We start from the raw sequence: 15,667 nt of genomic DNA, 5'->3' as shown, positions 1-15,667 counted from the left end.
GTCATTTTCCTGCTTTCCAAACACACCCTAAGTATCAATACTAAGTGCATATAACATTATAACTAGTTGCATCTAACGTTATAATTAGTTGTACCTAGATACATTAATATTAACAAGGTAAATTACTTGCACTTGTAAGTGAAAATAGGTGCACTTGTAAGTGATTTTAATTGCATTTTTTACTTGCAAATGTGCACCAGCTCCTTGCACTTATAACACATTTACTTGCACCAAAGTTTAAGTTATTTACAAAAATACCACCGCATCATTTTTTTTTTTAAAATTACATCTGATTCATTGATCTGTATATGTGGACAACTACAAATGGTTATTATTTCTCTCATGGGCGACCGTTCACATTAGAGCGTGCCCATATATATATAGGGATTGGATCCTGTGTGACCACCCTTTGTAGATGAGATTATGAGATCCCATATCATCCATTTACAAAAAATTAATGGGCAAGATTTATTATGAAATTAAATTAAAAATGTATAATTAAATAGGTAGGGGTGGCATAGTAATTTTATTGCATTCTTTTAATGGGATTTTAATTGTCAATCAATTCTCTCCTTTATTATAGACATTCTATATAGGGTAGGACTCCAAAAAAAAAAAAAAAAACTAATCTGGTGCAAAAGGGGCTGCGGAAAGTTTGAATATCTAATTTGCGAACTGCAGCACACGACAAGGGCGGAAGAAAAAATGGGTTAGTTTTTTTGTTTGAATAATATTATATAAGTTTCATATTATATGCATCGATAATAATTTTTTTTTTGTTTTTTTCTTTCTCATTTTGTATTCTATTGTTCAAAAGTAAATAGTAGAGTAATGTAGTTTTTTTTTTTTTTGCGTTTTACAATTACTAAAAATTAAAGGAATAGTAATGTGCAAAAAGATAATAGCAAAAATAGATAGGTAGATAAACATAGTAATGTGTATCAAATTTAATAGTGTGGTACAAAGTCCTCAACCAAATATCACCTCAATTTTATTGGAAAAAGAAAATATAGAACAAAAAAGTAAAATAATAATAATAATAATAAAAAATCAAAATATAGCATGTACCGTTTAAAGTTTCATACATAACTACAAGAATTTTAAATGATATTTGGTATGATTTATTGATTAGGGAATAGGGATAATTGCTTTTGGTATATGTTGTAGGTTACAAAGTACACCTACACCAAGACATAATATTTTATATATATATTTTAGTCTTATGAATTTTAAGGTTATATGATATTATTTTCACATCATTGTAATTTTTTAAATTATTTTATCGACATCGTTGCAACTGTAACTCGCTTTTAAAAGTAAATCCCAATTACATAATTTTTTTTTTTAAAAAAATTGTTTTTTTACATCAAGCGAAACAATATATATAATCAAGACAATTGGCAGCTCTTGTAAGTGTTGCAAGCTTGCAAAGTTGCAATACACACTGGATTTTTTTTTTTTTAGAGTAATTTTATTTTTATTTTTTAAATCAAAATCAAAACTTCTTTCTACACCTCTTCTTGCAATTGAGAGAAATTTACAATCATTATTTAAATTAACATGTTACTTCACTATTTCACCATAGGAGTATGCAATGAATATTGTCATGGAATAGAGAAGTCTGATCACATTACCACGAGTTGTATTTTTATATTTATTTACTATAAATAAGAGAAAATTGTCTTTTTTGTTGATAAGTTATATGTTAATTGTAAAATTCACCCTAAATGTTGGTTGTGTTTACTTCTCATTCCTAAACTATAATAGGCGTTGCAAATTTCGTCATTTTTCTAACATGTTGTGCTCACTTCTCATCCCTAATAAACTATAATTGACGTTGCAAATTTCGTCTCTAATGTTCTGTTTAAAAAAATGACAAAGTTTACAACGTTAGATATAGTTTATGGACGAGAAGTGATCACGGCCAACAAGTATAAAAAAAATCCTACAATTACCCTATAATTTAAGGATAAAATATACCAATTTCCCATATATAAGTATTCGTTGATCAATTATATAATAATAATATTATATGTGTAAATAATTTTAAAATTTTATTATTATCTTTATGGAAGTTTCTAGTAACATAAGCTTAAAAAAAACACTTTGTGTAACCTGTCATAACCTCCACATTTGATAGTGAATTTAATATTACCATTATTGTCTATTTTCTTAACTACTTTAATTTGCAATATAAATTTAAGATTTTTTTTAACAACACTTAATTTGTTATTCCTTTGTTGAATTGTCTCATTACAATTCGAGTGATTTATTCAATTTTTTTTAGTACCATTGAGTTTGTTACAAACTTATAATGAGCCAATATCGCTCCTACTGAGGCTCGAACCCACCACTCCTATGTGAGGGTGCAATTGGGTGGCACTAGACCACAACGTCTTTGGCACAACTTACTCATCATAGAGGGTGATACAAATTTAATTTGAAGGGAAGTGTAAAATACACACTTAAACTGGTTTTGATATTCTTATTTTCTCTGTATTAATCTCCATACCTATAAAAAAAATCCCAAAGCAAAACAACTTATTGCCACGAATTTTAAGTCATTTAAAAGAAAATCATGATTGTTTTAACCAAGGTCCAAATATGGACCTTTGAGCTCTAAGACGAACGTAGACCTTGTTGTCTTCAAACGTCCATATTTGGATTAAGACAAGTTGAAATGTTTAGCTTAAAATGGTATTTAAGCGACTATTTTATGGTACAAATATATGTGAGGTTCACTTTTGATTTGGATCGAGTCAAAATGAATTCGAGTTCTTCGTAGTGAAATGAACTCAATGAAGAGATTGATATATTATACGCTCAAAATTGATAATGAGTGAATAAAAAATTGATTATCAAAGTAGATCCATTTGAGTTGAAAAATGAATATGGAAAGGCTTTGTAAATGCATCTATCCCACATTAGTTTGGGAAGTGAATTTGCACCAGTATATATACAAAACCTTTTTAAAGACATGTTAAATTGTATAACATAGAGGTCCTTTTTCGCGTACAGGGTGAGTGGTGCAAATCAAATCATAAAATGAGCTTGTACGAAGCTTACAAAGCTGAATTTAAACCATTTTCTCGCTATTTATATACTCCGTATTTTATATAAATTGTTTTTTTTTTTTATTTTGTACCAAATTTTATCGCTCTTTATATATTTTACTAGTATTTTGTACGCGCGATGCGCGAAAATTAATGCCCAATATTAAAACATTAATAAATACAAATAATTAAAATTTATAATTTGAATTATATATACACAAATAATATATGTATTTTATACACACATATATGATTTACCATTAATATAATTTTAATTAAAATATAATCAACCATTAAATAAATTATATAATGATTTTAATAAAATGATAATTAAAGAATAGGAAAAAGATATGATAGATATAGGTGTATGGTAATAATGATGGAGTTAAAATGAACGGTGTTATAACGGTGTAAGGGTAGTTTTGTATAACAAGAATGTAGTATGGACATTTTTGTCTAATAACATTGAAGTGTACAACATTTAAAGCAAAATGTATACATTTATTAGCATACAAAAAAGGAACATAAATCAAGGATATAACCTTAATTGAAACTTATTATGTTTTTAGATATAAATTGTTTTTTGATTTTGTACCAAATTTTTGGTGGATTACTTTTTCTAAAAAATTAAATTCTTTTTTGCTAGTTTCGTACTAGTTTGTTGGGATTATTTTCCGTAAAATAAATACATGTTTTTTGTTATATATATTTCGTGTGTGTGTGTGTGTGTGTGTGTATATATATATATAATTTTTGGTATATCGACTTATTCACCACCTACAAGACAATCACGCATAATTATGGTGCAACCATGGTTGCCTTCAAATTCAAAAGTTTTTGTAAAGAAAAGTCATAGTGTTGGTGAGGATTAGACTTGGCAATTCATGTTTTTGTGTTCGTTTTGGTGTCGTGTAAATATGAGATATCCTGTACAGGAACAAGACCTATTAATCTTAACAAGTCAAGATTAGGGACATGATTATAAACACGAAGTATAACAGGTCGACACAACATGACACGAACTATATATTTTTGACAATTCGTGTAAACGGATTTGTTAACGAGTTAACACAATTATGACACAAATACAATATATATAAATATAGACACAACTCGTTAAGATCAACGAGATAGACTTCTAAAATGGACAAATTAAATTTTAAAAAAAAAAAAAAAAAACTCACTATCTTCATAATGTGTTAATGAGTAGTCAAAAATGGACAAATAAAAAAAAAGGTAGGAATTGCTATAAAAAAAAGAATTTAAAAAAAAAAGATCTTTTTTTTTTGGAAAAAAAAAATATTTTAATAATTTTAATTTTGATGATTTAAGTTTAAGAATTTTTTTAGAATAGTTTCAAGTTTAATGCCGTGACGAGCTGACGGCTATCTGACCTCTGACTGTGTGATGGAATCAGAATATCGAAGTTGGAGAGATACCAAAGTTACAGAAACAAAAGCCATTGAAATTGCCCCTTTGTCCTGTTTCCTATAATTTTATTGGTCTAAGAGGTTCATTTTTTATTTTTTATTCTCCTTATTATTATTATTATTATTTTGCCGCCCGTGCACTCCTCCCTGGGTTCGTGGTCCCAATAAACAATGAAATTTAATTTTGATTAATTGTTTATTTAAAATGTTAAATCATAATTCTAATCAGCAACGGTTGATGTATAATTTTAATATATATAATATAATAGAATTTCTTTATTTACTGAACAATATACAACTGCTATTGAAAGTATACTCTGGATGAAATTCGTCTTGTAATCATAGTCAATGAAAAATCACCAAAAAATAAATTAATTTTCGTTATCTATAATTAATTAACACAAATCAATAATGCCATTTCAGTCAAAAATAAATAAAAATTGTGCATCCTTAAAGAATAAGGCTTGGGCATTCCCCATCATAGCGGTAATTTCAAGAAGGGAAGATAGTGTTCTAGTTTCTTGGTGTTCCCTCTTATGCACTCAAAAAAACAAAACAATAAATAACTAAATAAATAACAAATAAATAAATACTCCGTAGTAACTCGGTGTGAGAAATGAAAATAATCTTAATCGTATTCTAAAAAAATTAATGAATGAAGATCTAAGGTTAGAAAAATGTAGTAGCATTTTTATATATTTTGAAATTTTAGAATAAAATGACATGTAAATGGTTATTTTGTAATACAAATATATGTGGGGTCCATTTTCAGTTTGGGTCAGGTCAAAATAGATTCGCACTCTTTGTAGTGGGACAAAGAAATCGACATATAGTACGCTCAAAATAGATAATGAGTGAATGATAAATTGGTTCTCAAAATAAACCCATTTGAGTTGAAGAATGAATGTGGAAAAGCAATTGTCCCACATTGGTTTGGGAAGTGAAGTTGCACTACTATAATCAACTAGCATAAAAGCTCTCGCGCGCACATCGGTGCAAATCAAATCCCAATCTGAGAAGTAAGTTGTCAATTACGAATGTTACAAAGTTGAATTTATTTTAGTTCTTAATGTCATGGTTTAATGCTATTAAATCTTGCAAAAATCTTTAGTTTTTCTCTCTTCTTCTCTAAAAGTCGTTTTATTACGAAAAGATTCTGTCAACACTTCCGTAAAATAGAACAAAGTGCTCGCCTATTATTTTAGTTCGCCGAACTTTTAGTTTGAATGCTCAAACTTTAAACTGTAATCCGTTTTATTCTGGATGATTAATACTACAACGTTTCTAGGACCCTCAAGAAGTAACGAATCAATTTTAAGAAAAGTGTGTATTACACACGACTTGAATTTCTCCTCATTCTCATTCTTTCATTTTCTGGTTGGGTTTATATTAAAAAAATTTTAAAACCCTTTTTTTTGTATTTATTTATTTTATATAAATAAATAGTGATTTCGTACCAAGCTTTTATTTGAATTAATTTTCTAAAAATGCGCCCTTCCTTCTCTATTCAGGTATATTTAAACTAAAATAATAAGAAATTTTTTTCAAAATAATGCGATAAAACTTCTATATATTTACAAAAATGTGACTTTATTTTTTATTTAAACTCCTGCATATTGTAACTTAATTTCTCAAAACCTTTAAAGCGATGTTATGTATTTTTCTAGATCAATATCACTAAGGCTCAAACTCATAACATCTAATTTGAAAAAGTCACTTCGTGCAACTTAGATCACAAGTTCATTAGTAAACCCTCCAAGCAAGATTTATCTCAATTTTTAATGGTGAAAATTCCATCTATTAAACTGAATTAACCGTTCCTCAAATCCATCGAAATCTTAGGTCCCACTCATCAGCATAGCGGAATCCGCAATCTGGCAGTGCACCTATCTTAACTCCTAACTTCTCAACTCTCAAGTACTGCCTAATATTCTTTATATTAATTATATCTTTGGTATAATACTATAACACTATAATAAATGTATACCAGAAAAGGTCCTTTATAATATCCACAAGTTTTAACGTGCGATTTGTCGATCATTCCGCCAGCTGTGTCACTGCAATAGTTGTTGTTTGGCGGATAGTGTGCGTGAATTATTAAGGGATATGAGGGTTTTAGTCCATTAATTATACTTATATTGTAGATTTGGTTCATGAATTATTATTATACACAAATTTATGTGTAAAGTAATAATTTTAGTCTATCAGTAACAAACTATGTTAATATTAATAATGCATTACAAATTTTCAAAATATAAAGCGACACCTTATATTAACATTTCGTTTCAAATTATCAAATTATTAAAAGGCATATTAGTCATTTCATAGAGTTAGTTTTATCAAATTCTTTCAACTATAAATCTTCACATATACTGATTCTTGTCATTTGTAACGAAGAATTGTTAGTTTTCTAAGATTTATAAACATGTATCTACTCATCTTTAGTTTCAAAGTTAAATGTCAATTTAATGATTAGAAAAATGAATTTATCTTTCTAAATAATCAATGTGATATTTATATGCTTGGTTTCATATTTATATATTAGTGACTAGAATATATATGACCAATATGTATTATTTGTAATATTTTTGTTTTATTATATAGATTATTGAAGAGCACTTAAGCAACATAGATGCTCAAATAACAGACATTGATTTGTGGATTATAATATAATATGTATATTTATATCAATTTTTTATATTAAAATTCTTAATGATTTAATATGCTTGTTTTTTGTGATATCTTGTTAGAAATGGATCCAATTGTGGTAGAACCACAACTTTTTTTTTTAATTTAAGAAAATGAAAATGATATGTGAATTGAAAGTACTTATAAATTGAAGACTCACTAGCCACTCCAATTTATTGACATGAAAACAACAACGTACATAAATTCGTAATATTTATTTCAACTAGTAATATTTAGTAAACGTAAAAACCAAAATAATTTTAATTTTTAACTACACTCCAGTGAAAAAAAAAATATGTCTCACAAAATCAACGATTAACTAATTATTTAATAATTAATACAAAATGATATATATAAAAATGACTAAGGTATCCCTCAATAATTTAAAATTTTAAAATACATTATTAATATTAACATAATTTGTTAGTAGATGGTGGATTAAAATTATCACTTTACACATAATTAAAGAGAAATTTGTGTATGATAATAATTCATGAACTGAGTTTACAATATGAATATAATTAATGAACTAAAATCGCCATTTTTTCTTTTATTAATACAAAATTCAAAAGAATAATAAAAATTATGACTTTCTTTTTATTTGCCCACTGAGTTATTATTCCTCATCTCTAGGGCTTCCATACTGTGATAGTCTTATATGTTATGATTTTATTAATAGACTTTATTCAGTGTGTATATCTAAATAGCGAGTGCGCCTTTCTTCACAAATTAAATAATAAAAGAGTAATAAAAATTGTGACTTTTTTTAATAAACCTGAACATGCAATGTAAATAAAGAAGAAAAGTTAAAATTTCTTGTGGTCCTTTGCTTGTTAGGTCACAATGCGAGATTTAATCGCGTACATTCTTAGATAATGGTTACAAAATTTTTCATCACTTAAAAATAAAATAAAATATAAATTAAGATTACATGTTGTATTATTTGAAAATAAAATGCGACGCCACCAAAGTGGTCGTGCGAGCTTTCACGTACCGCGTGCAGATAGTCAATTTGAGGTGCCGATTTTCTAACGCCTACCGTTAGGTATTTCCGGTGAGACCCATGCTAGGCCGCTGCAACAAACGCGTACCCGGCCCCATCTATTTAAATGCCAAAGACTAAACTCTCTCAATAGTAATCTTTGTGACTATTAAATGACTATGAAATTCATTTTGGATTACGTTTGACGGCATCGGAGATGGGAAATATAATTTAAAATTGAAAATTATCATTAAAAGTTTAAATTATAAAAGTAAGTTATTAGGTGTGGGTCGAGTTGGTCGGGTTCAGCCCCTGCTCGATTCGAGACGTAACGTTGTGGCTTACTATGAAGGGATGTGGTAAAATTGTTAATATTCACCTACTTATTACCAATTGGTTTTAAGTAGAATATAACAATCAGATAGCCAAACAACTCTGTGGTTAAGCGTGTTTCAGTTACAATAGTCACAGGATTAATGGTGAATCTAACATAGGTAATTAAAAGATTAATAGTGTTTGTTAAAATCAATTTTTTTTTGGGTTGACAAGAGAAATATGCAATTATTACTTGAGCATGTGTATTAGGTAAACAAGCTCTAAAGTGTCGGTCTTCACAGTAAACTCCACTCTTGTGTAATGCTCCGTAAATCACATAGGAGAAGTAAATCATATTAGGAAAACGTTGTGCAATGGGTTCAACTAAGATAGTGATTGGCAATAATTAAACTTCTAATCTTTTAGTACGAGATTTGCGCTCCACCTACACGACAAACTAGGAGTGAGTGCGGAGTAGATTGGAGCGGATTTGGGATGAGCCCGCATCAAATTCCCTAAAGGTAGCTTTAAAAATTTTCCATATGTATTTGCATCCAATATGATATGGGAATGGTGAATTTGGCATATTGAATGCCTATAAAATGATATATTTTTAAGTTTTAAAATAAAATAAATTATAATACAATATTTCAAGCCTTTAAAAAACAAAATCAGAATTTTAAAGCATCTCAAAAACCAAAAACAACAGCCAAATATCCAATTTAAACATTACAAATAATTAATTTTTAAAATTTAAACAAATTTAAATTACGAATCTTCATTCCCTTTCAATTCTTTATTCATCTTTTGCATAATTTTTATTGAGGTTGTAAGCTTTTAATTGTGACACCATGAAGAAGAACAATTCTGACTTGAAGAGTAAAACAGGCGAAAAGTTGAAAACGATAATTGAGAAAGAAAGACATATAATCTTAGACTAAGTGCAGAAAAATTAAAAATTACTATTGAATTATAATTTTAAATTTGGCCTACACAGTGTATGACACTCCACAATAGGTTACTAAGCTTATAGTCTTGTAGCGGAACGAATTGGACATAGTGGATTTTGAGAAGTCACATCTGCATCTGATCTACTAGTGATAGATTTCCACTTAGAGGATACGTATCTCATCCGCTTTAAGTTGATATGAACCATGAGCGAATTTGCATTATTAGAATAAGATTTGACAGATCTTTACTCACCCCTATCAGCCACCAATTCACCAACAAAGATTTTTAAAAAGTCATCCGCACGGGCTTAGCTCGCTAATTCAGTAAGTGGTATTTTTGGAGAAGAGATCAATGTTTAAACCTCGGCAGCGGCAGTGTAGGATTATGCCTAAAGTGGGCAAACACCTTGTGCGCACCAGCATTTGGTTCTGTCTACTGAGTCATTGAATCACAGTGATTTACATCCTCCAAAATGCTCTATTGGGCAGGATGTGGGCCCTTGGGTTGGAGATTCAACCTTTTTGGAGAACAGATTTTTAAAAGTCAAAAGTAATCCAAGTAATATATCTATGGAAAAATGGCACTTTCCCCCCCTAAATTATATGTATATAGCACTTTTTCCCCATGAGTTATTAAAGTAACGATCCCCCCCCCCCGGGTGATGTTAAATTGACATTTTTGCCCTTAAAATAACTATTTCATTTATTTGTCTTCTCCAACAAATATTGCTTATATGTATGGATGACCACGATTCGGTTCAAACCTAACTGGACACTATAGCAATCATACCGAAATAATATGAATGGTTCTAGTTACGATTCATAATTGAAAAATAAAATAAAATAAAATAATTGTTGAACCGTGAACCGGAACTGAACCACAGTCATATATAGTGAAAATGGTCAAATACTTCTTTTGATAAATCAGTTCGGTACCAATTTCGATTTTGAAGCGCCAATTCAAAATTTATTTATTTATTTTTGTAAATTTTATTTCTTATTTTTAAAATAGTCTAAATTCAACAATTATTTTTTTTTTATTTTTTTCCGGTTATGAATTGTAATTGTAACCGTCCATACTATTTAGGTTCAATTGCTACAGTGTCCGATTAGGTCCGAATAGAACCGTGGTCTTCCATACATATTAGTAATAATTAGTTGGAGAAGAAAATAAATGAAATAGTTATTTTAAGGGCAAAAATGTCAATTTAACATTACATAAAAAACCGCTACTTTTACAATAACTGAGTAGAAAAAACGCCACCTTAATAACTCAGAAAGAAAAACTGCTATATACATATAACTCAGGAGGAAAAAGTGTCATTTTCCCCATATCTATTAAAGAATAAGTTGACTTTTCTATATCCACTAATCATTTATGTAAATCAGTAATAGTAGATTTTTTTTTTTTTTTGAATAAGGTTCAAATTAGCCATTGAACATTTGAACGTAATCTCAAAATGCAATTAGGTCACTGAACGAAAAAAAAAAAAAGAGTGCAATTAGGCCATTCAACACTCCAAATGCATGCAATTTTACCTGATAGCAAGTTACCTTCTATTTCATCAGGTTGCCTGCTTACATGGATGGTAAGTTGGCATTTTAAAATATTTTTTAATACTAAACTTTAAAAATACAAATAAAATAAATACAAAATTTAAAAATTTAATTAAAAAAACAAACAAAAAAGCAGGCATTTAATTATTTTTTACTAGTATTTGCGCCTGCGCGTTACACGGAATGAATTTGTTATTATATTTTAAGAATATTTGAATCGATATACAATTATATAAATTATATCATCAAATATTATATAGCACAATTGATGAAATTGGTTGGATTGATTATGTTTTCTGATGTTTTCTTTACTTGAATTAGAGTAAATAATTGTCCAATTATCCGTGCGATTCAGGGATAGATTTTTTTATTATTTATTTAGATAATAAAATTAAAGAAAATTATTTAAAAAATCTAATATTGAAGATGTACATTTATTTGATTATGAGATTAGTGCAAAAGTATCACTCAATTAATTGAATAATATATGACTTGTTTGTTTACAATTATCTTTAAAAGATTGATATTTAATATAACATAAGTAATTATATTATTACAAAAATAAATATGGAAAAAAAAAAACAAACAAACAATCAGGCTTTTATTTTTAACTTTTAAATTAATTTTTTTTTTAGAAAAAACAAGGAAGCTGGCATTTAATTATTTTATTTTTTATTTTTAATATTATTATTATTAAAAAATTATTTTAAAATGCCAATTCACCATCCACATAAGTAGGCAACATGATGAAAGGTAAGGTAACCTGCTACCTCGTGAAATTGCATGTATTTGGAGTGTTCAGTGACCTAATTGCACTTTTTTTTTTCGTTCAGTGGACTAATTGCACTTTCAGGTTACGTTCAATTGCCAAATTGAACCTTATTCCATTTTTTTTTTTTTTAGGAATATAACCTATATCCAATCATCCTCTTTGGATAAACACTTCAAAGAGGATGATTGGATACAGGATATAACGAACTCATGATGCTGTAATTAAAAATTAAATCAAAATAATATTTTCTCAATTAGAAAAATATTGAGGATAATATTATTCAACAAGTATGCATTTATGATGTAATCCAGAAGAGTACTATTTATTACAAACTTTATTATAATTAGTTATGTTTAAATTATTTAATTATTAGTTAGCTAAAATGATTATTTGCACCATGTCCTCAAGTCCATTTCAGTCCTATTCAGGTTGTTTGGGGAACTTGGTTGAATTAATATAATATTAATTTTTTTTAGAATTAATATTCTTTTTTGGTCCTAGATTGATAGTTCAATTTTAGTCCTTTTTATTAGATTCATCATCTTTTGGTCCTAGTATTATTGTGGCATGACCATTTTTAGTCCTCCATCAACAAAATCGAAATGTCGTTAAGTACAAAAATATTTCAATCATTTTTTTATACAAAGTAAGTTAAATCACTATATATATATATATATATATATATATATATATATATATATATATATATATTTGAAAAAAAATCATAATTGAAGATCGAAATGTCCTTGTATTTAATCATATTTAAACTATTTTGTTGATAAAAAAATGGTCATGCCACTATAACACTAGGACCAAAAGTGGATATCCTAATAAAATATGATTAAAGTGGACTTCCATCTACCTATAAATCTAAGACAAAAAATAAAATTAACTCTTCTCTCTCTCTCTCTCTCTCTCTCTCTCTCTCTCTCTCTCTCTCTCTCTCTCTCTCTCTCTCTCTCTCTCTCTTATAACTTACGTTTTTTGATTTTGTTGGATTATATCCTCAACTCTATGAATAAGTCTCAAGTCCATAAAAAGTTAAATCTAACTTCAATACCGATAATATTAGTCTTTTATATTTTCGTCCACCTTGTGTGAGAGTTATTAAAAGTTTTCAAAAACTCGAATAATCTTGAATTCGTTAAACCGACTAATTCAATGAGTTTTGGACGATGCATCCTTAATTTCTTGAGGAAAGTCACTCAACGAGGGTTTTTTTCTTGGTTAAATAGATACCAAATATTTTCTTTTATTAAATTCGTGAGATTTTTATCACGTCTGGTCCATAGAATAGTAAAATAAGAATTCAATTTTATTGTTTGATTCACGAAAGTAATACAAATGTAATAACTATTCAAAGGATAAAATTACCCTTCACATTGAGGTATGTAACAACAACAACAACAACAACAACAATAATTTGAACTCAATTTGTTCATCTTAACAACAAGTCAATTTTTACATTATTACTCTTAAAATTAATGTTCGCTAAATGAAAATTTAATTACTAAATGTCTAAATTTGAAACAAAATCAATAATTAATGGACCATTTATGGTCAATTTGAAAGTTGATAATAAAAAATTGTAAAAGTCAATAGCCAAGGAACCATTTATGGTCTAATTGTAAATCAAAGATGAAAATTGGTAAATGTTAATACTCAAAGGACCATTTTTAGAATTAACTCTTTCCAAATTTAGTCATTGACTTTTAGAGCTATTAAGTTTAGTCATTGAGTATTGGATCATTTTCAATTGTAATCCACTGTAAGTTTTTTCATGTGTGAATGATTAAAATTGAAGGTGGAATTAGAGCTACTAGAATAAGAAAACTTAGAACATTGTTTCCGACGTTTGAAAAATATTTAGCGCTATGGTCATGATTTTTTAATTTTACACTCAATGTTAACAATTCACATAAGGAAAAACTAACAGTGAATTAGAAGTATGAATAATTCAATATTTAAGAACTAAATTTGATAACTTCAAAAGTCAATGACTAAAATTGAAAATGAGTGATAGTTAGAGTACTAAATATGAAATTAACTCTTTTTAAAATCAAACCATTTGTTGAAGTGTTGAAGTTTTATTATTTGAATTTGACTTAACTCGACTGCAGTACATTGAATTTGCCCCACCCAACATATGATCAATCATAGTCCACACAGCTGTGTGGACCATACTATCAAATAATGTACATTTAATACACAAATAATGTACTTATAATACACAAATAATGTACTTTTAGTATATTAAAAATGTACATTATATTAAGAAAAAGTACATTATTTGAGTACTAAAAATACATTATTTTATCTAATGTACATCTAATACATAAATAATATATTTTTAGTATATTAAAAATATACTTTTTATTATGCTCTACACAATAATTTGCCATATAGTAGCTACGATGTTGAGGTTAAATTATTTCCTCCCATGTAAAAAAAGAGCCATCTTTTTAGGGGATGATGAAGAAAAGGCTTTAATATATATCTACTATCTTGTCCCAATAAAAAAAGGAACGAAAAGAGAGAGATTCCTTAACACTGAAACGTGTGTGTCGTAAGCTCCTAAAAAAGATGTGAATTTATGAGGTGTTTGGTTGAATGAAATTTCTATTGTAATTTCATGGTCACTCCAACCAAAATTTAGAATTGTAATTTCATGAAAAATAACTATTTTATCTTATTTTTATTAGTATATTATTATAAAAGGATATTTTAGTTTTTATTCACTTTTTACTTTTCAATTTTTTAATTATTATATTCATATTTACTAAACATTGTAATTTAAATTCCATTTTATTCTTTTCCCATCAAATTATAATTTCTCTTTTTTAATTCCATCATCCAAACCAAACGCATTAATGTTGCGTTATCATTTTAAATGACAATATTTTAATGTGTGAATTATTCTTCTTCTTGACGGCTACAATTAAGGTTGATGCGTGTTGGGTTCAATTTGAAATTTAATGTTGTGTTTCATAATAAATGACAATATTCTATCATCAACCACAATGAATGAGACTTTTCCCAAATTAGAGCAACCCAAAGAGATTTTTACAATATTTTTTTCTGACTTTTGATTTAAGTGGAAGAGAGAGATGATGGGGAGAAAGAAGAGAAAATTACATACTTAAATACGGAGTTGCAAGTGGATACTTTTTTTCTTTTTTTTGGTGGCTTTTCCTATTCTTTGTTCATTTTCTTCTATACGTCTCTCCTACTTGGAATCTCAAAATTTGTGAAAAAACTTCAATTAATGGAGATGAGCAACAAAATTTGTGGTGTTTGATGAGTTTTTGCATAGAAAAATTAAAGAATCATTTTTTGAACAAATGGGAATATGTGTTCTTTTAGGGGTTTTATTCATGTAAATTTAAGTTTTTTTTTACAAACTGACGCACAAGTTGAGCGTTTTGAGCACTCCTGCACCCAACATGGCACGTGCAGACGGTGCAGCGTCGATTAGTCCCCGCTTAGGCGCTAGGCGCCGGTCGACCGCCTAGCGTATCACCTTAAATGGTGGTCTAGGCGGCTGGCCAGCTAGGCGACCACCTAAGCTCCGCCTAGGACACCTAAGCACCGCCTAGGCCTCTTAGGCGCCGACAAGACCTCCTACGCACCGACTAGGCCGCCAAGTCAACCGATTAACTATTGTTCTTTTTAATAGGTTATTTCACTCAAAACAACATCGTTCTGAGTGAAATAACCCTAAATTGTACAAACTTTAGATATTTTTTAGGTTAATATTTAATATTTTAATATTAACTATTAAAGTATTATATAGTTTATAATTATTAGTCTTTAAAAAATAAAAAATAAAATAAAATAATACACGGACGCCTAGGCACCGATTAATCCCCGCCTAAGTGTCCTAGGCGCTAGGCGCTCCCCGAGTGCCCGTGGAGTGCCTA

The sequence above is a fragment of the Ipomoea triloba genome, chromosome 6, assembly GCF_003576645.1.
Source record: "Ipomoea triloba cultivar NCNSP0323 chromosome 6, ASM357664v1".
Classification (NCBI taxonomy): domain Eukaryota; kingdom Viridiplantae; phylum Streptophyta; class Magnoliopsida; order Solanales; family Convolvulaceae; genus Ipomoea; species Ipomoea triloba.
The sequence above is the reverse complement of the archived record's forward strand: the minus strand, read 5'-3'. Positions refer to the sequence as shown.